The sequence below is a fragment of the Ictidomys tridecemlineatus genome, unplaced genomic scaffold (assembly GCF_052094955.1).
Source record: "Ictidomys tridecemlineatus isolate mIctTri1 unplaced genomic scaffold, mIctTri1.hap1 Scaffold_42, whole genome shotgun sequence".
In the NCBI taxonomy this organism is placed as follows: domain Eukaryota; kingdom Metazoa; phylum Chordata; class Mammalia; order Rodentia; family Sciuridae; genus Ictidomys; species Ictidomys tridecemlineatus.
In genome coordinates this window covers 943,389-969,214 of record NW_027522720.1, presented here as the reverse complement: position 1 = coordinate 969,214, position 25,826 = coordinate 943,389, and the positions used below count along the sequence as shown (strand labels likewise).

The 25,826-nt window shown below is 53.2% G+C and overlaps 1 long non-coding RNA gene and 1 pseudogene across 2 annotated transcripts in view; one reads left to right on the top strand and one right to left on the bottom strand.

Moving 5' to 3' along the window:
• Positions 1–25,826, top strand: part of LOC144373551 (endothelin-converting enzyme 1-like) — a 71,181-nt pseudogene that overhangs the window by 42,314 nt on the left and 3,041 nt on the right. The window contains exons 7-19 of the transcript XR_013433179.1: positions 898–1,044; positions 2,059–2,124; positions 3,075–3,266; positions 9,786–9,928; positions 11,367–11,479; positions 15,040–15,150; positions 16,808–16,906; positions 17,614–17,691; positions 19,298–19,401; positions 22,593–22,703; positions 23,333–23,406; positions 24,099–24,289; positions 25,689–25,784. The product of XR_013433179.1 is annotated as an endothelin-converting enzyme 1-like (transcript). The remainder of the gene's footprint in view (positions 1–897; positions 1,045–2,058; positions 2,125–3,074; positions 3,267–9,785; positions 9,929–11,366; positions 11,480–15,039; positions 15,151–16,807; positions 16,907–17,613; positions 17,692–19,297; positions 19,402–22,592; positions 22,704–23,332; positions 23,407–24,098; positions 24,290–25,688; positions 25,785–25,826) is intronic.
• LOC144373552 (uncharacterized) lies at positions 3,226–3,643 on the bottom strand. The gene is made up of 2 exons (XR_013433180.1): positions 3,439–3,643; positions 3,226–3,302 (listed from the first exon to the last, which is right to left on the bottom strand). It is a non-coding gene; the product is annotated as an uncharacterized LOC144373552 (long non-coding RNA).

Here is a 25,826-nt window from a genome sequence, read left to right as displayed (position 1 = left end):
CTGGAACACGCAGCCAGTCTGTCTGCCACTGCGTGTGCATGCACGTCTGTGCGTGGGGGGACTGTCTGTTGTAATGTGTGGGGTTGTGTGTCAGCATCTGTTGAGGACATCTAAGTGTCTCAGTGCATCTGCGTGGGCCTTGGGGACGATATTCACTGGGAATCTCTTCCTCTGGATTGCCACTTCCCTTTCCTCAGGAGGTGGGTTGAGTGTGCGAGAGGTGTGTGTTATTCCAGAGAAACCAACAGGGAGTCTTAGGCCAGCAACAGAGCCAGACCTGCTGGCTGGAGGCCTCGCCTTGCTCCTGAGCCCAGGAGAAATCTTCCCTCCGGCCAGGCTGCCTGGCACAGACAGAGATGGCTGCGGCTTTTCTGGCCACCCTTTGCTTGCTCAAGGGCTCGCCATCCTATCTCAGTTCGGGGAAGGTATTGCTGCAGGCATGGGGACTCTCCCAGTCCCTCCTCTCTGGCACAGGCCCCATGTGCCAGTGTGTGCCAATCCTGGAGGACTAAAGAGAATTTCTTTTAAGTCCCAACTTGGAGAGAGACCAAGGTAGACCCTAGCTTATCAGCCTTTTTCAAAATACAGAGCCTTATTTCCCGTAGTCACAATTGGATTTATGTCTTAATAGTAATCACGTTCGTGTGATTGATTGTCCAACAAATGAACAGCACAGGGGGCAAAGTCTCTGGGATTCCCAGCTCATTTGTTAAGGTTGAGTCTTTGCTCCCTCCGTGGGTCTCCAGGTCACAGGTCAGAAGCCCTTTCATTTGCTCTGGACGCTCCCAGAGGTCAGATGACTGCTCCAGGGTCACAGAGCAAGTCAGCTGCAGAACCAGAATTTGCACACAGGCTCCTTACCACCTTCCCCTCCCTATCTGCTCTGCCTTCTCCCAGCTTGGAGGCTGGAATATCACAAGTCCCTGGGCCAAGGACAACTTCCAGGACACCCTGCAGGTGGTCACTGCCCACTACCGAACCTCACCCTTCTTCTCCGTCTATGTCAGTGCAGACTCTAAGAACTCCAATAGCAATGTGATCCAGGTGAGCAGGCCTGGGCCAGGGAAGCAAAGGGTGTGGCCTCCTCGGGTGGAGGGAGACCTGCCCTGGGCCGTGGCAGCAGGCTCTGGTTTCTAAGCCGGGATTATTTCTGGCAGCCCCAAGCAGTGAGATTTTTACAGGCAAGAGACTATGAGAGGGCAGACTAGCCATCTCGGTGGGCAGCTCATCATGGGCCACAGAAATGACAAGTGATATCAACTCCTGGGCACAGCTGTAGCCACCTCTTTGTCCCCTCACTTAGCCTCTGGCTCTGTGGTGCTGCTTGGAATGCTTTTGGTCCATCTCTCCCACCAGAGCCTGCCCAAGGCTGAGGATCAGCACACCCAGGAGAGCCGATTAGGGGTCATAAAGGCTTAGTTCTCAGCCCAACTGCGCCACTCACTCACTGTGTGACCTTTACAAGCATCAACCTCACTGAGGTACACTTTCCTTTTCATCCTAATGAACTATAATAGCAGCTACCCAGGTTGAGTCAAGGTGTGGCCAGAAGGTTCCAATGGTAGCCATCAGGAAGTGACCCTCCTCTGCCTGCCCCACTCTCAAAAACCCTGTACTGACACTGTCCTCTTGAATCCTCATTCTAGCTCCGAAGGTTAGGTGTTATCTCCCTAACTTTCTGGGCGAGGGACCTGGGGATCAGAAAGGTTAAGTAACTTGGGTTAAGGTTAAGCCACCTGTGTTGGCTCCTCGTCACTTGGGAAGGGTTGAGAGAAGTAGAGTGCATTGCTGAGACCAAGGGGTGTTTGAAGAGGAAGGAGGCTCTGTCCAGCCCTCAGAAGGGCCCAGGTCTCTGCAGCTGACCCCACAGGTGTACAGGAACGTGTCTGTCTTATCACTGAGTGATCCCATCTGTGACTTCGGCTACCGGCTTGTGCTCCTGCTCGGACCTGAGCTGGTCCTCAGTGCCTGGTGTGAGAAGTCCTGGGGCAGGCAGAGGCCGCAGGAGACACACAAGCCTGCAGCAGGGCCTTCCTCTCACTCTGCCTCCCTCTTTAGGTGGACCAGTCTGGCCTGGGCTTGCCCTCCAGAGATTACTACCTGAACAAGACTGAAAACGAGAAGGTGAGTGGGACTTTGCAGTGGTTCTCCCACCATGTCCCCCACAGCATACCTGGGCAGGTCTTAGAAGCTGGGGGAACACAGGGGTATCACTTTCCTGATGGGCAACAGGCAGCCCAGTCAAGGGAGGGATGCCCCCAGGCTCGCTAGTTCATATGCAGGCACTGTGGGCACAAAGAGCAGGGGTTAGGTGTCATTTGTCCCCATTGTAGAGAGGTGCAGTAGCAGCCCCCACCATCTGAGGGTCTCAGACCTTTTATATACCTCACCTCTAACGCTCCCAGTCACCCCAAATTCACTCAGCCTCTCTGAACATCATTTGCTTTATCTGTCAAATGGATATTCATTTTACCTTGCCCTATACAGAGGAAGAAATAAGTCTCAGAGACAGAAGTGACCTGTTCAAAGTCACACAGCCAGTAAGTGGGGAGATCCAGAGCCACAACCAGATCACCTCCAACCCCTCACAGCTCTCCCTTCCCCTGCCTGGCCCACCTGAGGTTCACTCGCCTATCCACGGGGCTCGAGGTCCAGTAGGAGAGGGAGACATTACTTAACTGACCACCCAACTAGATGCCAACTGTATACATTGTGATCAGGGCAGAGGGAGCCGAGAAAGGACTTGATTCAGCTCTAGGGATGTGGTGGCAGAGGGTGGTTCAGAAAAGGTGCATTTCCAGAACAGGAAGATGGCTGAGGACGACCCGTGAAGGCAGGGCCAGAGCAGCAGGGGCCAGCCTCAGGGACCTATGTGTGCCCAGAGGCGGTGGGCTTTACCAGGAGCGCCACGGACACCAGTGAATACACACAGCGCCAGAATCCTCTCCAGAGCTGTTTTCCAGCATGTTTCCTGGGCCCCGTGCACAGGGCCGCAGCTGGGCCGGCCTCACCTGGCCCACTGGGCGGCAGGTGGCAACCACTGACAGACAGTTTTGGGGTGCTGGGTTCCACAGGTGCTGCCGGGATACCTGAACTACATGGTCCAGCTGGGGAAGCTGTTGGGCTGGGGAGATGAGGACACCATCTGGCCCCAGATGCAGCAGATCCTGGACTTTCAGACAGCGCTGGCCAATATCACCATCCCCCAGGAGAAGCGTCGGGACGAGGAGCTCATTTACCACAAAGTGACGGCCGCCGAGCTGCAGGTACCCTGTGCGCCAGCTACTGCAGGGGCAGGGCCACTGGAGTACACAGAGTCGGACAGGGCTCTTCAGGGGAGGGGTCATACCCACTTCATCATGACCTTAAAGCCACCCTTGGAAGGAGGTGTTTATGCCCAGGTTACAGATAGACTGGGGCTCAGACAAGTAAGATTACCTGCTGGTGGCCACAGAGTGCAAAGGGACTCCAGAGCTAGGCTTCTTCCCTCGCCGGGCTGCTTCGTGTGACAGCATTTCCCTAGCAGCTCCCAGTCATCCAGCACCGAGCACTGAGTAAAGGTGGGGTGTGGATTCCGACGTTGCTTCTCCCTTTGCTGAACAGGAGATGAAGAGACATGGTCAGGGCCCGGAGGCTCCTGAGGGCAGGGCTGCTGGCCCTGGGACTCAGGCTTGGCTCAGCTTTTGACCATGTCCCTAGGCGATATCCAGAGGTGTAACTGGGAGTCAGACCTGTACTTTCTGTGAAACTGGTGTGACTCAACGGAGACCTGCTGTCTCCTCCGTAGGTCAGCCTTGCCGAGGCTTCCCCCTGGTGGCTGCTCAGGCCTCCAGGGCCTGGGGTGGACTTCCTACTGCTTCCTTCTTTCTGGCCCATGTGCTGTTGCTGACCCGCTTGTCCTGGGCCCTGGAGGTCTCCGAGGAATGAGCAGAGTGGTCCCACAGATCTCCCTGTTCCTTGCCCTCAGGCAGGAGCGCCTGGTGGCCCTTGCTGTTCTGCTGGGGCAGACCCTGCACCTGCGGTGGGTTCCACTGCCGGTCGGTCTTCTTCCAGCTTCTCTCCCATCCTTTCCCTCTTCTTTCGAGGAGGAAATTCCTTCCCTTTTTTCCTCCTCCATCTGACAGATGTATCAGGGGCCACTTGGGCCCCGCTTTCCTGTGCTTCTGGTCTGGTGGGGACACTAAGAAACAATCCCAGTCTCCCTTCCTAGTGCTATGGGCGAGAGAAGCAGGGACTGAGGCCCAGTGGGGAAGGGCTGGGGAAGCTGAGTGTACACCTGCCCTGCAGGGACCTTGGTGTGTGCAGGGCCTCGTGGGCTTCATTCTGGAAGTCGTGCTTCCATTGGTTTTCCTGGGTGAAGTGTGTGTCCCTCTGGCCCCAGGCACAGGGCTACAGCCATCCCTGCTCCACCCTGGCCTAATGGGCAGCAGTTTGGGAGTGTTGAGTCCCTGGCTGACTGGATACCTGCACTACATGGTCCATCTGGGAGGCTGCTGGGCCCGGGGGTTAGGGCACCACCTGGACCCCGATGCAGCAGATCCTGGACTTTGAGATGCACTTTATCCTGAGGGCTGCGGGGGGTGGGGTCTCCCAGGCACAGGTGCAGCCCATGCAAAGACCTGGGCTGAGGCAAGAAAGCCCAGCCTTCTGGTGGCACAGCTGCCCCTCGGGTCTCCAGGGAGGTTGGTGGCAGGGTGAGTGGTTCGCGCGGTTTGTTATGGAGATCGGCAGCCTGTGTTGGGCACCATCTGGCACTGTTTTTCCACTCTGAGGCCGGGAGGTGGAGGGAGATGCAGTTCGCCCCCAGCTGCAGGGGGCCTGGCCTGAGCACTCGCCTCACGGCTCTGACATGGTGCTCAGAGAATGGACATCAATCTGGCATGGCCAGCAGATTCTGCCCCGGGGCAGCCTCTCCCCATTGCTTTCACTCTCTTGTTTCATGGAAGAAAGGAAAGGTCATAACTTCAGCAGGGGCTGAAGATCACACAGTGCCTGCAGGGGGCCTGGAGTCAGAGGGTCACACCTTGAGCCGTGTGGCCTTGGCAGGTGAGGAGCCCACCCTGAGCCTTGGTTTCCTTCCAGGTAAAAAGCCCTTGCTCATCTGCTCACACCTGTTCTGTGCGGGAACAGAGACAAATGAGACACCACCCCTGCCTTCACCAGGGATAGTGGCTCTTAACTCTTAAGTCATGGAGTCTTTTGAGAACAACTCAAAAACTACAGACTGTCACCCAGGAAAAATGGGCATGTGTGCATGAAAAAAACACACAGGCTAACATTTAGAGAAGTCCTGGATGCCCCCAAAACCTGACTGGCCTGCCCTCGGGTTATGAGGACATAACATGACGCAGAAGATGAGATTTTGTTTTGTAAACTGGCATGCGCCGTGGAAAAGTAGCATCCCAGAAGTAAATATCAGTAGTGCTGTGCTTTTGTGATCGGTGATATTTCTCAGGTCCCTATCACTAAATTAACTTGAATCATTCCACCCTGGGACAGAGTGTCTTCTTCTCTGGTAGCTGGAGATTTGTTTTCTTCTCCTACTCAAGATGAATCGAGGAGAGGGACTCTAGGCTTACGTGTGGTTCAAGGCTAGACCTGCTGGAACAGAATGGTGTTCCAGGCTAGCCCCAAGTGGAGTTCGGATTCAGAGCCATGAGTCGGACCACCTTCTGCTGCTCTAGGGGTGGAGGGGGGCCTTCTCATTCTTTTCTAGGACCTCCCGTCCCGCAGGCTGTTTGGGCCTCGGCCCTATCCTCTGCCATTTCTCCTGTAAAAATGAAGCCAAAAAGCACCCTCATCTTTCCCACTCCTCAGGCCTGAGTTGGTTGGTGCGCAGCGGTCCTCCTAGGCTCTGGGTGTGGGAAGCAGCTCTCGGGCCTGCCTCTAGGGGATTTGAGTCAGGGCAGACTGTCCTAGTCCATTAAAACTGCTGCATTAGCCAGGCGCACCTGTAATCCCAGTGGCTGGGGAGGCTGAGGCAGGAGGATAGTGAGTTCAAAGCCAGCCTCAGCAAAAAGCAAGGTGCTAAGCAACTCAGTGAGACCCTGTCTCTAAAGAAAATACAAAATAGGGCTGGGGGTGTGGCTCAGTGGTCGAGCACCCTGAGTTTAATTCCCCAGCACCAACCAACCAAACAAACAAACAAAACTTCCACATCCATGGAGATGGATCTCGGCACCTGCGTCTCAGGAGTTCACTAAAGCAAGACACTGAAATGTGGACGTCCTGCTGTCAGCATAAGGCTCTTTATCTCCGAGTTGTGAGAATTGCCCTGTCAGGACTCTGCTCTCCCGGAATGAGCAGGTTTGTGATGAGTAGTAGGGTTTTCCACACCTGATGCCTCACCCTGCACCAGGGATCCGCCACCTCAGTTCATAAAGCTCTCGTGAGCCCTGTAACTGGTGACATTCGGTAAACTAACCCACTTTCCCAGGGTCTTTGCCACCAGGCCATGCATTCAGGTGACCCTGATTGTGGGATCCAGTTTGAAGGTCTCATCAGACACCTCTGAATTCTGTGGCCACAGAAATGTAGAGATTGGCCTGAGGGTCTCCTGCCAGGGAGAGGGGAGGCTCCGGGCCACGGGGGAGGCCAGGCTGAGAGGCCTGCGGCAGTCAGCTCTGGGGGCAGGGTCACTGACCCCATCTTAGGGAAAGGATAGACAGTGCCCCTGGTTCCTGCTGGGGACTCTGATCTAGGACTCCTCACGCCCAGCTCAATGTCACCAGCTCATGTCAACTCAGCTCATGTCGCAGGGCTGTGCTGGTGCCTGCCGGCTCGGGGCCCACTGTGCTCTTCTCTTCCCAGCCTCGTGAGGGTTTGCCATCGGTGTTGGTGGGAACATTCACCCAGGGATGACACCAGTCAGCCCCCTACTGAGAACTGGTCGATGACTTGTACCAGCACAATACCGCCTTTGGGAGCTGCCCCCGCCCCGTCCCCAGCCTCATCTGTCCTTTGAGATGTTTGTTCCCCAATGGATTAGATGTCCACTTAAACCCAGGAGCAGGGGCTGGGGTTGTGGCTCAGTGGTAGAGCACTTGCCTTGCACGTGTGAGGAACTGGGTTCAAGTCTCAGCATCACATATAAATAGGGGAAGGTATTATGTCCATCTACAACCAAAAAAAATTAAAAAATATAAAAAAATAAACCCAGGAACAATGGCCTTGGGGTGGAGCCCAGTGGTAAAGCCTGTGCTTAGCCTGCTCAAGGCCCTGAGTTCAATCCCCAGCACCCCGCCAAATACACCCAGAGACGAGTGCCCTGAGTTTTATTTAACCCCCACAGTAAACCATATAACCTCAGGAAAGTCACCTTCCCTGATCAGCAAACTCAGCCTCTGTGAATTGGGGGTCTTGTGACTGACTGCCTGTCCCAGCAGGCGGGAGTGGATCTTAGGTGGCTTTATGGGTACGGTTTTCCTGTATGAAGGGAATGCATTTCTCACTTCCCGTATTTGTCTTACATTTTGCCCTTTCAAGAGAATAGAGAATGGAGTTTGAAATCTGCCAGGCCCAGGGCCACTTTTGGAAGGTCTTAAGCGATGATCGTAATTTCTGGATTTGCTGGCTAAGTCAGATGCCCATCCAAGTGATTGACATGTAGAGGTGTCTTTGCTAAAAGACGAGATATGCAGCCCAAAGCCTCATGTTCTGTAAAACTGCACACTAAAAATAACTGAATGTGTGGGGAATACAGGGACAGAGCAGACACATTACGCAGCTCTGCTTGAGGAACTGACACCAAGGGACACACACCAGCATTGAAGCCCGAATCTCTATGTGTTTGCACTTAAGCTGGGCCGCTCGGGCCAGCGTCGGACTCACAGAGACAGGTGGGGGTGGGAAGTGGAAAGCACAGAGTTCAAGTCTTGCAAAAGTCATCTGCAGCTGGGTGAGCCACATCCCCAGCCCTTTTTATTTTTCATTTTGAGACAGGGTCCCACTAGGTTGCTGAGGCTGGCCTTAATTTGAGATCCTCCTGCCTCAGCCTCCTGGGTTTCTGGGATTACAAATGTGCAGCATATTTTACCACAATTTATTTTTAAAATATTGTAGGACTTCATAACAAAAATCTGCCACCTCAAGAGGGATAGCTCGCATAGCTGGAGGCTGCTGATGCAGGAGATGCTGGCCGTGATGTGGAGGTGTTGGGGGACACACCTCTGAGCAGGGCACCTTGGGGTGCCAAAGGGAAAGTGAGATCTGTTGGGAGCTGATAGTTATGAAAAGCCAAGTGTCTCTTTGGAAAGCCCTGGGTACAGGTTCTCATATTAGGTCCTTAAAACAGAGCTGCTGGGGCTGAGGTTGTGGTTCAGTGGTGGAGCGCTCTCCTAACGGGGTGAGGCACTGGATTCAATCCTCAGCATCACATAAAGATAAATAAATAAAAATAAAGGCATCATGTCCACCAAAAAAAAATACTTAAAAAAAAAAAAAAACAGAGCTGCCGCTGGGCATGATGGTGCATGCCTACTATAATCCCAGAGGCTTGGGAAGATGAGGCAGGAGGATCAAGAGTTCAAGGCCAGCCTCAGCAACTTAGTAAGGCCCCAAGCAACTTAGCTGCCTCAAAATAAAAAGGGCTGGGGGTGTGGTTCAGTGGTAAAGTGGCCCTGAGTTCAGACCCCAATAACTCCCCAAAACAAACAAGCACAAAGAGCCGCGGGCTTGGTGTGTGCAGGGCTGAGCTGCAGGCTTCTCCCTTTTTGCTGCAGTCATCACCGACTTTGCTGTCCCAGCTCCCCCCTCGGCAGCCTCACCTGTGGACTACAGTTTACCCCACAACACTGGCCCTCCTGAATGTTGGATCCTCTGCAGCAGACTGCTGCTGCTGACACCCTTGTTTTTTTTTTCATATTTTCCTTTTTTATTGATTGTTCAAAACATTACAGAGCTCATGATATATCATCTTTCATACATTTGACTCAATTGAGTTTTGAACTCCCATTTTTACCCCAAATACAAATTGCAGAATCACATCTGTTACATACTCACATTTTTACATAATGGCATATTAGTGACTGCTGTATTCTGCTACCTTTCCTATCCCCTACTATCCCCCCTCCCCCCTTCCCTCCCATCTTCCCTCTCTACCTCCTCTGCTGTTGTTCAATTCTCTCCCTTTTTTCCCCTCCCCCTTGCCCCTCATAACCTCTTATAATTTTGTGTATTATTGAAGGTCTCCTACCATTTCCATATGCTTTCCCTTCTCTCTTCACACCCTTGTTGAGTTGGACAGTGCTGGCTTCTGTGTGTGACCCTCACAGTTACCAGATATACGGGACTCATTGTCATGATGATCCCTGTTTTTCACATGAGGTGCTGAGGCACAGATGGGCACATTAATTTATTAAAGGTTGCACAGCTCATAAGCAAGAAAGCTACACCAGGAAAGCTACCTAGCCCATCTCCTGATTCTTAATAGTTAGGGGTCTGAGGCTCCATGTCTTTCTCTGTAAATGGGGATAATTATGGCCACTGCTTGGTCAGTTGGGCAGTGGCACATGCTGCATGGGAAGGGCATGGTGATGGTGGTGGCTGCTGTGCCTGCTGCTGCTGCAGCCTCTCATCCCACCCTGGTTCCGCTTCAGATGTGGTTTGCCTCTGGCTCCTGGGGACGTAGTCCTCAGCAGCACTCACCAGCCAGCCAGCCTCATCCTGGAGCTCCATCTGCACCGTGGTCCCAGGGCAGAGGCACAATGATGCCTTCTGAGGGACACCCGAAGACGGGGCTGAGGAGAATCCACCCTCCAGCTGCACGCTGTCCCCTTCCCTTGCAGACCTTGGCACCGGCCATCAATTGGCTGCCCTTCCTCAACGCCATCTTCCACCCCGTGGAGATCAACGCGTCAGAGCCCATCGTGGTCTATGACAAGGACTACCTGGAGCAGGTCTCTGCCCTCATCAACTCCATGGACAAATGGTGAGGCCAGCAGCCCTGCTGGGCAGGAGGGGCAGGAGGGGCAGGGCGACCGGACACAGGGCGCCGCACCCTGGTGGGCTTCCCCGAGAGGCAGCAGAGGTTGCTGGTCCCCTGGGCAGCTTCAAATCCTGCTGCCCTCAGCCAGCTGTGTAGCTGTGGGCATGTCCCTTGTCCTTTGTCGGGGTCATACTGTCACCCATAAGATGGAGATGCAGATAGCATTTACCAAGCAGGGGATTCGTGAGAATCACACAAAATGATTCATGTTTTAACACGTTCCTAGCATGGAACGGGATGCTGCCAATACCACTTTTTTGATTAATACTTATGGGATTTTTATTTTATTTTATTTTTTTATTTCAAAGGCTTATAGAAATGTTGAAAAATACAGAAAATAGGAAAAATGTAAAATTATTCAAAATACTACTCTTGGTCATTTTGGGGGGTGTTTGTGTGTGTGTGCATATCAGGGAGAGAAGGTGTGAGGGAAGAGAGGATTCCAAACTATAGTTCTTCTTTCTCCTTAATGTGACTAGATGGATAATCTACTTTTCCCTTGACTTTTCATTTTTATTTTAGTAGGAGGAGTACTGAAGATTGAACCCAGGGGCACTTAACCACCGAGCCATATCCCCAAACTTTTTGTATTTTATTTAGAGACAGGGTCTCACTGAGTTGCTTAGGGCCTTGCTGTTGCTGAGGCTGGCTTTGAACTCATTGTCCTCCTGCCTTAGCCTCCAGAGCCACTGGGATTACAGACATGCACCACCGCTCCAAGCCTTGCCTTGACTTTCATTATGAATATTTTCCAGTGCCATCCCAAACCCTCTGTGAGGATCATTTTTATAGTTGCATAGTATTCCATCAACTGTACATGCAATCTTTGCCATACCCTCCCCCGTAGTCAGACTTTCAGGGTGATTCCGGTTGAGGCTAGATGTTGAATATAGTGAACATCTTTGTACTAAGGTAACATCTTTGCAAACTTGACTCAGCATGGTCAGTTGGTCAGCCACAGATAGGTTCCCTGTGCCCTGTGGGTGGAACATGGGAATTGTCTTCATGAAACCTGGCTGGCCAGAGCTTCCTTTCCTGCCCCTGCTGCTTTAAGGCCTCTACTTCTTGTCTGGCCTTCAGCAGGGAATGGCAGCCTCCTCCCAACTGTAGCATACACCACCAGGCAAGTCTCTAGACAGCGGCTTCACAGCTTCAGACACAAAGCAGCTAAGCAGCAGCATGTATTGAGCACTGCTGGTATGCAAGTGATTGCACCGGACACTGGGGGGTTCTAGGCGGAGCACCAGGCGTTCCTCGGAGAGTTACATTCCATGTGCTTGGAAGGCAGCCGCCAACCGAGCCCCAGGTAGGCTAGGAAGGAGGCCGGGGTGAGGCTGTTTGGGAGCCCCGGGCATTTCTGAGCCAGCGTCCTGTTCCCCAGCCTGCTGAACAACTACATGATCTGGAACTGGTGCGGAAAACGAGCTCCTTCCTTGACCAGCGCTTTCAGGACGCCGACAAGAAGTTATGGAAGTCATGTATGGGACCAAGAAGGTGAGCGGCGACAGTGATTCCTGGGTTCATGCTGAGCACCTACTGTGTGCTCTGCCCTGGGGCTGGTAAGACCACTGTACCCTCAGGGCTGTGGCACTTACGAGGGTTGAGTCTAGGAGGAGAATGAAGAGGCCACTGAGGGTCCATCTGGGGTCATGGGAACACTGATGGGGACTTAGGCCCCCAGGGTGGGCAGAGGCTTCTGGAAGGAGGTGGTTATGCCAAGCCAAAGCACAAAGAGGAGTCTTAGCAACTCAGCTGGTTTGCAGAGAAGGTAGTTTCTGTTCTGTCCCTCCAGCTGCTTCCCCGTGGAGATGTCAGTGCTCTCCTTATGTAACTGTGACTCTAAAGGTGGGGACTTCTTCCCCAGAAGCATCAAACACATCAAACACCTGCTCACGAGGGTTCCCTGATTCTTATCCTCCCTGTTTGTGGTCAGGGGAACCCAGTCCAGATCCAGGTTCTCTCAGGGAGCAGGAGTCCCAGGCCCCAGATCCAGTAGGCTCCACCCATTTTAAGTGCCCCCAAACCTCTGCGTCTCCTTTTGTAAGAGGCTTCCAGGCCTCCCTCCCTCCCTCTCGCCTGGGAAGCTGATGCCAAGAATTCTGATGCCAAGAATGAGGCCTCCCCATCTCACTTACACATCCAACAAACAGTTACTCCTGCACTGTCACCGTGGGCCAGGCCTCAAGCCCAGTGTGGGAATACCAAGATGGGTGGGATGGGTCTGTGCCCAGGAGCCCTGCCTGCCTGGGAGGTGCCAGGGCTGACCTGCCCTCATGTACCTAAGGATCAGAGAATGGCTGGGAGTGCCCCGGCTGCAGAGCAGGGGAGGCTGGGCAGAGATTTGAATGGGAGGTTCTGCTTCTTACCACACAGCCTTGGGCGGGTCACTTAAATGGGGCAGGGACTCGGTCTTCCCATCTGTGAAAAGGTGATCCCTGGGCTCCGTTTCCTCAGCCCGTAAAGTCGGTTCCAAAGGCGGAAGCTTCTACTGCATGCCTGGCCGGCTGTCCTCGTGCTACCTGCCTACAATCCGCAGATCTTGGTGGGGAGGAGGGACCCCTCTCCACTCCCTGCTGGTGCTCCTCGGGTTACGGTGAAGAGGCTACACGTCGCACAGCCTCCTCAGGGGCCTGCTGGCCCCTCCTTTTCTGCCCGGAGGTGGCCCCCACGTCAGATGAACCTGCCTGACCCTTTCTTGTTTCAAAGAGTTTTCTCCTCATTCCAAAACCTTTGTCGTAGGCAGTCAGAGTGGCCTTTTTGCGGGAAGTCACTGGAGCCAGACTCTCTGGGCTCAAGCCCACCGCAGCACTTACTCCCTGGGTGCTCCCTTTGGGCCAGTGACTTAACCTCTCTGTGCCTCATTCCTCTCCCTTAGTCTCCCTCGAGCATTCTAGGCGTGCGGGCTGCACACCCTGGGCTCTCAGGCACTCGGTGCTGTCACGGCTGTTGACATCATTACTGCACCTCTGTCTCCTGCTGGATGTTCTGGGCATTTCCACAGAGTCCTCAAGGGCAGGCCCGCCGTTGATTCAGCTCTAAATTCCTGAGACCTGGCAAAGTCCCCGAGCAGGGGAGTCACTCAGGGGACAAATGCGTGTGTGTAAAGTGAATGGGCTTCTCCAGAGACACCGGGCAGAAGACAATAAGAATCTGCCCGTGATCCAGCCGTCAGAGCCTCTGCCAAGCCTCACAGTTGGAGACTCCCTAGCTTTGACCCACTATGTGCTTGGCCTCAGCATATCCAGGCCAAGTCTGTGTCCAGCTGTGGGCTGCCCAGTGGCTGGCAGGGCTGCAGGCAGGAGGGAGAGGGGAGCAGAAAGCAGCCATTGAAACGGACACAGGTTGGGACAGCTAAGCAGAATCCAGGGGCTACACTTAGACTAGAATGACCTTCCCTTCCTTCTTGACTAGAAAAAAAATGTTTTAAGTCATAATTTACATACAATAGAGTATTTAGTATACCTGGCCATGGTGGCACACTCTGGTAATTCCAGGGAGACCCTGTCTCAAAAAAAAATTTGAGACATAGAGTAGTTTAGTGTGGTGTGAGGGTGGCCCTGGGTTCCATCCATAGCACCCCATTAAGAAAAAAAGAAAGCAAGCCCGCCTAGCATGTGTGAAGCCCTGGGTTCAACCCCCAGCACTTAAAAACAATATGCACACACATGTGTATAGAGTGTGGGTGAAGGATACAGTTTGTTGATTTGTGACAATGAAGTCGTGCGTGTGACCACCAGCCCGGTCAGGACAAACAAGGTTTCTGTGGACCCAGTTACCCGGCATGCCCTCGGGCCCCTTCCTGCGTCTCCCCAAGGTGCTGCAGATGGGCAGCCGAGTCCTACACTGTCTGCCTGGCCGCCTGGCTTAGTGAGTCTGTGGAATTCGTCATGTTGTGGCATCTCTGAGTAGCTGGTTCCTCCGTGCTGCCAAGTGGTATGTCGCTGTAGAAAAACAACACATTTTGTTTATCCATCTGTCTGCCGATGGGCATTTGGGTTGTTCACAGTAGGGCTGGTGTGAAGCAGGCTGCCCCAAGCTGGTTGTCACGCCTGTTCCTCAGGGTTAAGAGGACCCTGCAGCTGGACTGGTTTCCATAAGCAGGGTCATCACACCTGGTCATACACACTGTCCATGGAGGGATGGCCGGGCAGGGGGACAGCGAGGCTGAAACCCTCCCGGTGCTCTTTATCAGCCCATGCTCTGGGGAGCTGCAGCTCAAGGACCATTTCTGGTTCATACTGAGGTGTCCTGTGGGCTAGCACTGCTTGTGGGTGAGACTGAGGAAGAACCAACTTAAGCCCGGCAAAGTGACACACCTGTGATCCAAGCTGCTGGGGAGGCTGAGGCAGGAGGATTGCAAATTCAAGGCCATTCTGGGCAATGAGCATTGAGAGACCCTATCTCAAAATAAAATATAAGGAAAGAGCTGGGGTTGGGGTGGGCATGCGGTTCAGTGGTGAGGCACTTGCCTGGCATCCTTAGCACATTAAAAAAAAAAAAGCCGACATTGAAGTTTTGTGATGTCACTGTGGCCTTCTCTCTCTAGGAGGCTGTAAATGGGGCTGGGCCCCTGGCCTTCTGGGAAGGTTGCCATTGCTCAGGTGGACAGGCAGCTTCCTGAGGTTCTGTGCCTCCAAGATTCCTTGTGTCCTCCAGGAGGCAGGACCAGGTGGAGTTGGCGGGAGCCCCAGATGGAGGACCAGGCATGTCAGAGTTCCCATCCCTGTGGCACCCCTACCCACTGTCACCTACTGGACCAGTGACTGCCCTTACTGAATTTCTGCTTCCTGTCTGTCCAGTGGCCCATCGCTGCCCACTAGGGGTGCTCAGTGGCAGACCTTCGTGAAGTGCCAAGCACAGAGGCTGGTACTCAGGAGACAGTAGATGGTGGCCATGAGGGGTGTCTGTGGCCTAAAGTAACTTCTGTAGCCAGAAGAGGTTTGTCTCCCTGGAGTTCTGGGGGGAAGCACAGGCCTCCTATGGCGCCACCTCCCAGCCAGGCCTTGGGAGAAGGAGGACTGGGCCCAGTGACCCTCTGCGCTCGTGTTTTTCAGACCTGCCTTCCTCGCTGGAAGTTTTGCATGAGTGACACGGAAAACAACCTGGGCTTTGCCCTGGACCCCATGTTTGTCAAAGTGACCTTCGCCGAGGACAGCAAGAACATAGTAAGTACCTCCCCTGTGGACAGAGTGGGCATCGCATCTGCTGGACCACCCCCCACCCTGCCGCCAGCCTGACAGCCCACACTCTGCTCTGCCCTGGGCCTTTCCTGCTCCAGGCCACAGGATCCTGGGGCCTTCTTTAACTCAGAGGCCGTCTTCTCAGGCTGCAGGGTAGGACTTACTAAATGACTTCCGTGGTTGAGGGCCAGGCCAGTTTGTGTTATTTAATTTGATCTTCCCAGTGACCCCACGAGGCTACCACAGCCATCTCCACCTCCTGGGGCTGTGAAGGACCCCACTAGGTAATGTTGACCTGGAAGTGACATTTTTCTTACTCTGAGGGTGACAGAATTATTCGGGCAGGTAGAGGATCATCATGGCTGAGTGCTGGGGAGACAGCCAGCCCCTAGCTCAGATTCTGGCTCTGTCACTTGGCTGGGTGACTTGAGCGGTGTTCTCCCCTCACCTGGGACATGAAAGTAGGGCTGTTTCATCTGCAGAGGGGTGTTAAATTGTTAAGGTGAGATTGCAATAAATCACCAAGTGGATCTTAAAGCAAGAGACAGGCCAAGGGCCAGGCTGCTAGTCCACACCCTTCCACCCCCTCCCAGGGTTCGAGCACACCTTTTGTAGTCCAAAACCATATTAACGCATAAGTGGCTGTTGCTATGACTCAAACCATAAACGAACATCATAAGATCTAAAATCATAAGCAGTAAAGAGGGTGGGCCAAAACATCCCTAGTCAAGGACAAGTTAAAGAATGGCTACTAACATCTAGACAGTCCACCTCTGACAGGGTAGATTGTCCAAGAAAAATGGGAACTGAAGAGGGGACACTTTCACGTTATATAAGAATTGCCATCTGTGTCGCCTAACGTGCTATGCTAGGCAACCGCTCGCTGATGGGTGCAGAGGCGGAGCTTTTCCACGGGAGAAGTGTTTCTTACATGATGTGGAGTCTCAGGGCAAAATGGAGTCTGTGTGGTCATTGCCCACACAGCCTGGCCATAACAAAATGAGATGCTACACGTAAAGAACACCTGGCCCAAAATAAGCTACAGTCAATGGCAGCAATTGTTTATCACATCTGCTGAGGCAGAATCTGAATCCAGGTCTGTCTGGCCCCAGCCCCACGGCTCTTGCCTTCCCCTTCCCCAGAATTCTTCCATCTTCTATCTTTGGCCCCTGGGTCTGCCCGTGCATCGTCACCCTCAACAGCTGCCATTTGCGCCTGAGTGTGGCCTTTCTGAGTGCTCTTCAGATCAAGTTCTCTGGGTGTTAAAGCTCTATTCCATCAAATAGGATCCCATCAGCCTGGGAGAGGCCATGTCTTCTGGATGGCTCCAAAAGAGCACTCCACCATGCTAAAGGCTCCGAAACGTCCTGCTGCGGACCTTTCTGCTTCCCCAAGGCACATCCAAGCTCATTCGACCACAGAGACCAGTGCGCGGAAAGCCCGTCTTGTCTCACGGGATGTCCATGTTAGGAACATGGTCTGGAAGCACAGCCGTGGCCACCCTCTTAGCCCGCTCTGCAGAACCTGAGGCCTTGAGCGTGGGCTCAGTTTGACCTCAGGTCCAGTGTCATCCTGCCTGGGGCACTGGTTGCATCTAGGGGGCCAGTGCCCAGAGCTGAGGGTGCAACATCTGTCTCCTCAGGCCAGCGAGATAATCCTGGAGATCAAGTAGGCCTTTGAGGAGAGCCTGAGCATGCTGAAGTGGATGGATGAGGACACCCAGAAGTCAGCCAAGGAGAAGGTAAGGCCGCCCAGAAGCTCGGGCACCCAGGCTTTCTGCACTGGGTGAGAGCAGCAGAGAGAGAGCAGGGCTAGGAGAGGCCAGCCTGTCCCCTGGGCACGCATGGATGCTGTCCTGCCTTGTGACCAGTCTAGCAGGCCTGGGGGACAGCCTGAAGCCCAGTGTCACACATCTCTTGGCTGAAGGTGGACAGGCAGGAGAGCACGCGCAAGAGAGGTGGACCAAGCCACTGTGGTGCCCGCTCCCTCCACAGCTCCCAGTTCCCCAGCGGTGGGGGACGGAGCCTCAGAACCTCATCACCTGCCAAAGGTTCCAACCCTTGAATTTTGGGGACACATTTGGACCATAGCAGCTTCCCTTGGGGAAGCAACATTTAATCAGAAACCCAAAAGATTAACTGGGGGCTGGGGTGGTGGCTCAGCGGTAGAGCACTCGCCTCACCTTTGTGAGGCACTGGGTTTGATCCTCAGCACCACATAAAAGTAAAAAAAAAAAAGATATTGTGTCCACCTAAAAAAAAAATAAATATTTTTTGTTAAAAGATAAGTTAGGCAAGGAGAGAATGTTTCCAAAAAGAGATGTGAAAGTCCTAAGTGGGGAGGTGCCTGATCCCCCGCACCTTGACCTGACCCTGAGCACAGAGCCCACAGAGCTGGGGCCAGCAGGCCAGCATCGCAGGTGCTCAGTTCTGTGTCCCTCCCATCTAGGCGGGCGCCATCTACAACATGATAGGCTACCCCAACTTCATTATGGACCCCAAGGAACTGGAAAAAGTGTTCAACGACGTGAGTGGCTTATGCCCTGCCATCCCAAGTGCCCACTTGGGGAGGGGCCAAGGTGGGCGGGACGCCCAGGGCTTCTGGAGGCAGGGAGGCTGACCTGGCATCATGACAGCCATCAGGGGATTAGCTCAGTGGGAGAACGCTGGCCTCGCTTCATGACTCCAACTGGTTCAACCCAAGCACTACATAAAACAGGGGGCAGGGGGGCTGGGGTTGGCTCAGTGGCAGAGTGCTTGCCTCACACACGTGAGGCCCTGGGTTCGATCCTCAGAACCACATTAAATAAATAAATAAATAAATAAATAAATAAATAAATAAATAAATAAATAAATAAAGATATTATGTCCATCTACAACTAAAAATTTTTTTTTTAAAAAAAAGGTCTTGGAGAAGCAGATCCTAAAAGGTGCAGCACCACCTGACCCTGACTGAGCCTAGAGCCCATAGGGCTGGGGTCAGCTGGCCAGCATCACGGCCCTAAAACACCACGAGGTGGGTAGAAATGTGAAGCCCCTCACACCCCCATTCCTGCTCCAGAGCGGCCACCTGTCTTCAGGGTTGTACCTCAACCTCCTCAGAGAAAACTTGGACCTCAAATTTTGACCTTGAGATGGGGATGGGAACGAGGAGGCAGCCATCCCAAATGCACGGTGACATTCCACTGAGGCAGAGGGGGATTGCTGCCTCCCTGCTGCCAGAACCTTCGGCACATCACCCCTTTAAGTGGGTTGTGATTTTGCCCCAAATGATAGTTTCCTATCTTCTCATGAGTGAAATTTCTGAAATTCAGGCATTTTTGAAATTATAATAACCTCTCATCATGGTTCTATTTAAAACCTAAGACTATTAAAATTACTTCTGAGAATAGGAGACTCATTCCACAGCCATGTTTCTTGAGAACAGTTTCAGACACCCCAGGGTCATTATGATGCAAGACCCAGAGTCTCCTGGAGATAGCTCAAGCAGGGCCCACAGGACAGGGGCCTGCCCCTGAGGGCCCAGTGTTTTATCGAAGCCCTTGGGTAAACCGTAAATATCTGAAGTGGACCTGGGGGAGGGCTTTGTACCTGTCAGGAGCTGAGAGGCCTTGCCCAGGGATAGGGGTGTGATAACACCTGTCCCCTGACATTTCAGAGCTAGATTCCAGCGTGGTTCATTAAATCTGTGCTGTCCAATTTGTTAGCTACCAGCCATGGGGGGCTATTTAATTCATCAAAACTTAAGTTAATTAAAATTTAATTACAGTAGCACATTTGAGATGCTCGGTAGCCACCTGTCACCAGAGTCTACCATATTGGCCAGGGTGGGTATAGAACACACGGAGAACACACCCATCGTCACAGTCCTGCAGGACAGTGATGGAGATACTTCTTGCCCAAGGGAACCACTGCCGGGGCATCCTGCAGCACTGTGACACTGTCAGGCGCCTGAAGGAGACAGTTGTTGCTGGGCCCAGCAGGTTAGAGGCCTCCAGAGGGGCGGGAGCCTGCAGCTCCGGGCCCACACTCTGGCCCTGGGCCTGCGGACCCATCCCTTCACCTCGAGGGGTCTGAGTTTCTGAGTTTTCTCTGGGCATGCTCCCAACCTGTGTCTCTGCTTCTTTCTTCAGTACACGGCAGTTCCAGACCTCTACTTCGAGAACGCCATGCGATTTTTCAACTTCTCATGGAGGGTCACCACTGACCAGCTCAGGAAAGCCCCCAACAGAGACCAGTGAGTCCCCCAGGCCCGGCCAGGAAGGCCTTGGTTCCCCACCATAGGGATGCACCCCGCTGAGCTTGCCTTCCCCACCCACTGTCAGGTGCCAGGTGTGACTGTCACAGAGGCCCTCTTTTCAAATTAAGAAACCAAAAGCCGCTGGGTATGGTGGCACATGTCTGTAATCCCAGCAGCTCTAGAGGCTGAGGAAAGGGGATCACAAGTTCAAAGCCAGCCTCAGCAACGGAGAGGCGCTAAGCAACTCAGTGAGACCCTGTTTCTAAATAAAATACAAAAGAGGACTGGGGATGTGGCCCAGTGGTCGAGTGCCTCTGAGTTCAATCCCCAGAACCCTCTGCAAAAAAAGCTAGAGTAGAGCCCATCCTGGCCCCAGTCTGTGCCGCAGTGCCCAGCCTGTTGGCAGAGTGAAGGCCTGGCACCACATCCCAGCTTCATGGGCTCTGCATTCAGAGCCTTCATTTCATTATCTTCGAAGTAGAAGGGAAGGGAACTGGTTCTGGGGTCATTGAAGCAATCCAGTGTGGGAACTGGGGAGAGCCAGGCCCTGAGAGGAGGCCCTCCGCATGGGTGAATGTCCCATAACTCCTCACAAACAGGAGCGGTGGTTTCTCCCACTGTCTCCCTGAGAGCTGGGGAAGGTTCTAGATGGGCGCTGATAACCAAGCACATTAACACACTGCAAATCCCACTGTGCATCAGTGTCCCTTAGGGAGCAGTTTCAAAAATATTCTCCTAGGATGAGGGTGTAGCTCAGTGGTAGAGTACAGCCTAGTACTTGAGACCCTGGGTTCCCTCCCCAGCACTGCCAAAAATGTGAGTGTGGGTGTGGGGGTTGCCTCCTGACGTTTTTGTTGTTGTTGTTGTTGTTGTTATTGTTGTTGTTGTTATGGTGGTGTTTGGTTGTGGGGGCTTTTGCAACGGGGTTAGGGAGTTCCTGGGGATTGAACCCAGGAGGGCTTTATCACTGGGCTAAATTCCCAGCCCTGTTTTATTTTTTATCTTGAGACAGGGTTTGACTAAGTTGCTGAGAGCCTCACTAGGTTGCTGAAGTTGGCCTTGAACATGTGATCCTCCTGCCTCTACCTCCCAAATTGCTGGATTACACTTGGGCACCACTGCACCTGGCCATAGCCTAACTTCTACCCCAGATCTTAAGTCAGAATAATCTGGAGAAAGACCCTTCTTTTTAAAATGGTCTCCCCAGGAAAGTTAGATGTAGTCAGCCCGGTACTAGTCCCTCCACTCCTGAAACAGGATAAATCTTACCAAAAGTCAGAACGAGTCCTCTTTGCCTCTGGCGCCCTCTGGTGGGCAATGGAGGTTCAAACATCCTTTTCCTCCAAGTTTTCCATTGTCAACCAGGGTCCCCCTAACAAACAAGAAGGTAGGTGGGCCTTCGCCTTCAGAATATGGCACAGACACTACTGCCAATTTACCTGGCTTTTTAAATTTTAGATTAAAATTTTTCACTTAAACTTGTCTTCTAGCCAGACACAGCAGTATTCATCTACAACCCAAGCTACGCAGGTGGCTGAGGCAGAAGGCCTGAATTGCCAGCCTAGGCAATTTAGCAAAGTAAAAAATAAGGGCAAGGGATGAAGCCCAGTGATAGAGCACCCCTGGGTTCAGTCCCCAAGGAAGGAAAGATTAATGCAGTGTGGAAAATCTGAACCAGTCGTGGTGGTGCACACCTGTAATCCCAGTGGCTCAGGAGGCATGGGCAAAAGTTCAAAGCCAGCCTCAGCAAAAGTAAGGTACTAAGCAACTCAGTGAGACCCTGTCTCTAAATACAATACAATATAGAGCTGGGCTGAGGCTCAGTGGTCATGTGCCCTGAGTTCAATCCCCATTAGCCTCCTTGCCCCCCCACAAAAAAAATACAATATAAAAAATCTGAAAACTTATCCATGAACTTTTCATGCCCTGTACACTAAAATCATTGATCTGTCTTGCACTTTTTGGATTTTTTACATAATCATGGCCTCATGCATTGGTCCTTTGGAAAATAGCGTTTTGCCAGGCATGGTAGCACACGCCTGCAATCATAGCAGCTAAGGAGGCTGAGTCAGAGGGATCATGAGTTCAAAGCCAGCCTCAGCAACTTAGCAAGGCCCTAAGCAACTCAGCAAGATCCTGTCTCTAAATACTATATTAAAAAGGGCTGAGGATGTGGCTCAGTGGTTACACACCCTGGGTTCAGTCCCCAGTATGAAAAAAAAACAGAAAAGAAAAAAAAATGTGGTTCCACTAAGATTTACAGATTTTTCACTCTCATATGCTGCAGCCAAAATTTTTTTTTCACATTAGTTAACATCATAGTTGACCTCCTGAGAAAAGTTTTAAGTACTATCAAATTCATGATGGTCAATACAAGTTTTCCAAAATTATAATTTTTCTTTAAAACTTTAGTTTTTTTGAAACCTCAGATTTTTATCATTGGTAATAAATGACAAAATGTGAATTTTTCCCCTGAGGTGCTAAGCTTCCCTTTTCATTTTCAAGAACATGTCTGCCTAGTTGCCCAAGTCCAAAATTCCATGGCTGGTCAGTCATCCGAAGAGGATGAGAGAGGCCTGAAGCACCACGTGGGTATTTCCCCATTGGTCACACGGGATATTAAAGACTGGTACTTGGGGGCCGAGATTTAATGGAATTAATAGTTAGGCTACTTTTTCCTGGGTGTTGTCAATGAAAATGACTGGCTGGTTTGTTTTGGTTGGAGCACCTTCTGGGGAAGGAGAGGTGGCCGCTAGGACTTGCCTGGCTCCCTGCCTAGGTGGCAGCAGTGTCATCCACAGTTGCTTTTGTACCATGATGCACATCTCAACACGTGGCAGAGGCAAAGTGTCTCAATGTTATAATGAAGATAGTTTTGACATCATAAACCAGAGGATCTTGGGGACTGTCCACAGACCACACCTTAGAACAGTTTCTAGACACATTTCAAGCCTCAAAAATAACCTCAGTTCAATATCTGATGGTCCCTCTTGCTGTCTGTGAGCGCCTTGGTGTGGCACCCTCTGAGGTGACATCTCTGATTATAGACATTCAGGTGTTTTCTAGTTTCCCCCTCAGAAACAGTGCTGCCCGATGTCCTTGTGCTGACTTGGGCCCGGGGTCAAGGAGAACCCACTGGAGTTCCACTCCGCCCACCTCCTGGGCTCTCTCGCACCTGTTGCTTGCAGGTGGAGCATGACCCCGCCCATGGTGAATGCTTACTACTTGCCTACCAAGAATGAGATCGTGTTTTCGGTTGGGATCCTGCAGGCGCCCTTCTACACCCGCTCCTCGCCCAAGTAGGCCATCTCTGGTACTGGTGCCCTGATGGGTTCCCCGCCCCTTAGCCAGCCCTGTGTCTGCAGCTGACCCTGACAGCCATCTTACTGAGCCATCTGAGCCCCGGTGGCAAGGTGGCCTAGAATTGCAGCGTCGTGGGTGCAGAGCGCAGCATCCCCCGTCCCCTGCCTTCCCTCCAGGGGTCTCTGGGGCCGAAAGCTCCTGCAACCAGGGAACATGGCACAGTTGTGCAGTCAAGAGCCCCATGTGGGAAATACTGCTGTGACGGTGGCTTAGAGCAGTCACAGCCAGGGAGTTGGTGGGTGAGGGCGCTGTCTTAGAAGCTGGACTCCTGGGATGACCGTGTGGAGCTTGGGAAGAGATGCTGGCCCATTCCCAGGCTCCGTTTGCTTTAAAGCTTAACTGCTAGTCTGTGGGAGGGGACAGTGATCCTCTAGAGTGTCCAGCACGTGCATGTCACCCACAGGGCACAGCTGGCTCCCTTAGACTGCCCAGCCTCTCATTGTCTCCAGGGCTGTGTCCCACAGAGCCCCGAGAGACTCTGCTACATCTCAGGCCCAAGAAGTGAGGGCCACATGACAGGGCAGGAGCCAGAGGCCTTGTTCTCACTTTGCGTTTCTCCCTCCAGGGCCTTAAACTTTGGTGGCATTGGTGTCGTTGTGGGCCATGAGCTGACTCACGCTTTTGATGATCAACATACAGGTTCCTTGGGGTCCCTCCAGACAGAGCCCATCAGCTTCTTAGCCCCGCTGCCTCTGCTCCCTGGGACTTAGCTTTGGAGAGAAGGACCAGAGTCTAAACCCTGGCTCAGCCGCTTGCCAAATGCTCTCAACTCGGCAAGTTACGTCATTCTCCAAGCCTCCTTATCTGCAAAATGGGTGCAACAGATCCAGGTGGGGGTGGAGAGGATCGTGTGAAGACTATAGCGAGCACCTTCTGCAGGGTGCTGGGTGCTCGGTGCAAAGTGGGAATCAGAGATGTGGAAGTCACACCCTCCTCAGCAGCTAATGTCCAGGGTCTTCCTCAACTGCCCCCTCTTGGGGACAAGAAGGAAGTGGCAGAGACCCTGGAGACCAGGCCTGTCATGTGCTCCTGACTCTGTCAACTCCACTGGCCCCTTGCTGGCCTCCATTCCTTGGGATCCGAGGCCCTTGGCCAGTGGAGATCCACCCCGCGCCTCAAGCCTTTGCACAGCCACTCGGCCGCCTGCCTGGCCACTTTCCCCCACCCTCTCCCACTCGGTCTGGCCCATCCTCTGGCCCTCTGATGGGCATCCTGTCCCTGTGCAGGCTGGAGGGTGGGGGTCAGACAGAGGAACCCACTTGTCACTGGGAGGGAAGAAGAGCGATAGCAGGGACAGGTCCCACGGTGCCACTCCTGCGCTCTGACCACAGGGCGGGAGTATGACAAGGACGGGAACCTCCGGCCCTGGTGGAAGAACTCCTCGGTGGAGGCCTTCAAGCAGCAGACGGAGTGCATGGTGGAGCAGTATAGCAGCTACAGCGTGAACGGGGAACCCGTGAACAGCCGCCACACCCTTGGGGAGAACATCGCAGACAATGGGGGCCTCAAGGGGGCCTATCGGGTGGGTCTGCTCCCCCTGTGCACCTGTCCAGGTCCACATCTGTCCAGATGCCTCATCAGTAGGTCAGCGTAGAGATGCCTGGCAAACTGCAGGAGTGATGTGCCTCAGTTTCCTCATCTGTCGGTGGGGGTGGGGAGGACGAGAGCAATGACTGTGGATGCAGAGCCTGAGGCGGGTGCCCAAGGCCTTCTGCTCGGAGACCACCTGCCTGAGAGACCCGGGAGAGAGCCAGGGTGGGGTCCACCTGCAGAACTGGCCCCTTCTTACCTTTGAGGGGGAACCCACTGCCAGGTAGGGCAGCAGAGTCCAGTTGGACACTGAGCACAGAGCCAGTTCTGGGTTCTGATCCTAGTCTAGAGTAAGTGGCTACCATCTGAGCTCATTGGCTTGGCTCTGAGCCCCTGACCTGCACCCTCAGGTGGCCAGAGGTGAAAGCAAGTGACTCTCATACAGGTCCCAGCCCGAGAGGCAGCCTGGCAACTCACCAAGGAAAAAGGGCCAGGGGCAGGGGGTGGTGGAAGGAGTAGAAAGCAAGGGCCTCTGTCACTGAGAAAGAAGCTTGGTTCTATTCTGGTGAAAGTGGGAGCCACTACAGGGTCAAACAGGAGACATGATATAAATCCTTCTTTAAGGCAGGTCTGCAAGCCCGCAGCCCGTGGGCAAATCCAGCCCCAGCCTGTCCCTGTAGGTTTGGGGGACCTGGCCACACTGTGTCCACAGGTTGCCTGTGGCTACTTTTGCACTCTGAACGCAGAGGAGGATAGTTCAACAGGGACTGGTAGCCCCAAAGCTGGAACATCTACTCCGGCCCTCACAGAGGATGTCTGCCAACACCCGCCCTAGACGGTTTGCCACATGAGGAGGGGACCAGGCTTGTGTCCTTGGTTCCTCTGAGTCAGGGCGACCCGTTGGAAGCTGTTGTGTGATTAACCAGGCAAGAGGCCCTGTGGAACAGGGGGAAGGGTGAGGAGGGTCAGATTTGGGGTGTTTGACTTGGCTGGAAGAGTTGGGGGGCACTCTGGGTTTTGAGCCTGAGTAACTAGGAGGGTGGTGGTGCCATCATATGGTGGCAGGTTTGGTGAGGGTACGTGTGTGTGTGACTTATTCCTTCTTTGCCATGCTGAGTTGGATGTGACCTTGGGTGTCCTGCTAAGGCAGTTGAATATCCAGATCAGGGAAGAGGCTGGCGCCAAAGTGCACATTGGAGAGCCATCGGCATTGTATGGCGTTTTAGGCCTTGGGGTCAATTGCACTCCCCTTTAGGGAGGGAGCAGAGAAAGAGGAGGGATCCTCCAGGCTGAGCCAAGGCCCAGACCCCAGAAACCAGCCCCGGCCTGCACACTAGCCCCTCGCCCCTGTGTCTTGGCTGCCCTCAACCTCTGGCCTTCTCTCCTCCCAGGCTTACCAGAATTGGGTAAAGAAGAATGGGGAGGAGCAGACCTTGCCCATGCTGGGTCTCACCAATGACCAGCTCTTCTTCCTGGGGTTTGCACAGGTGAGTTCATTAGGGGAACAGGTACAGGTCCCCTCCGATCAC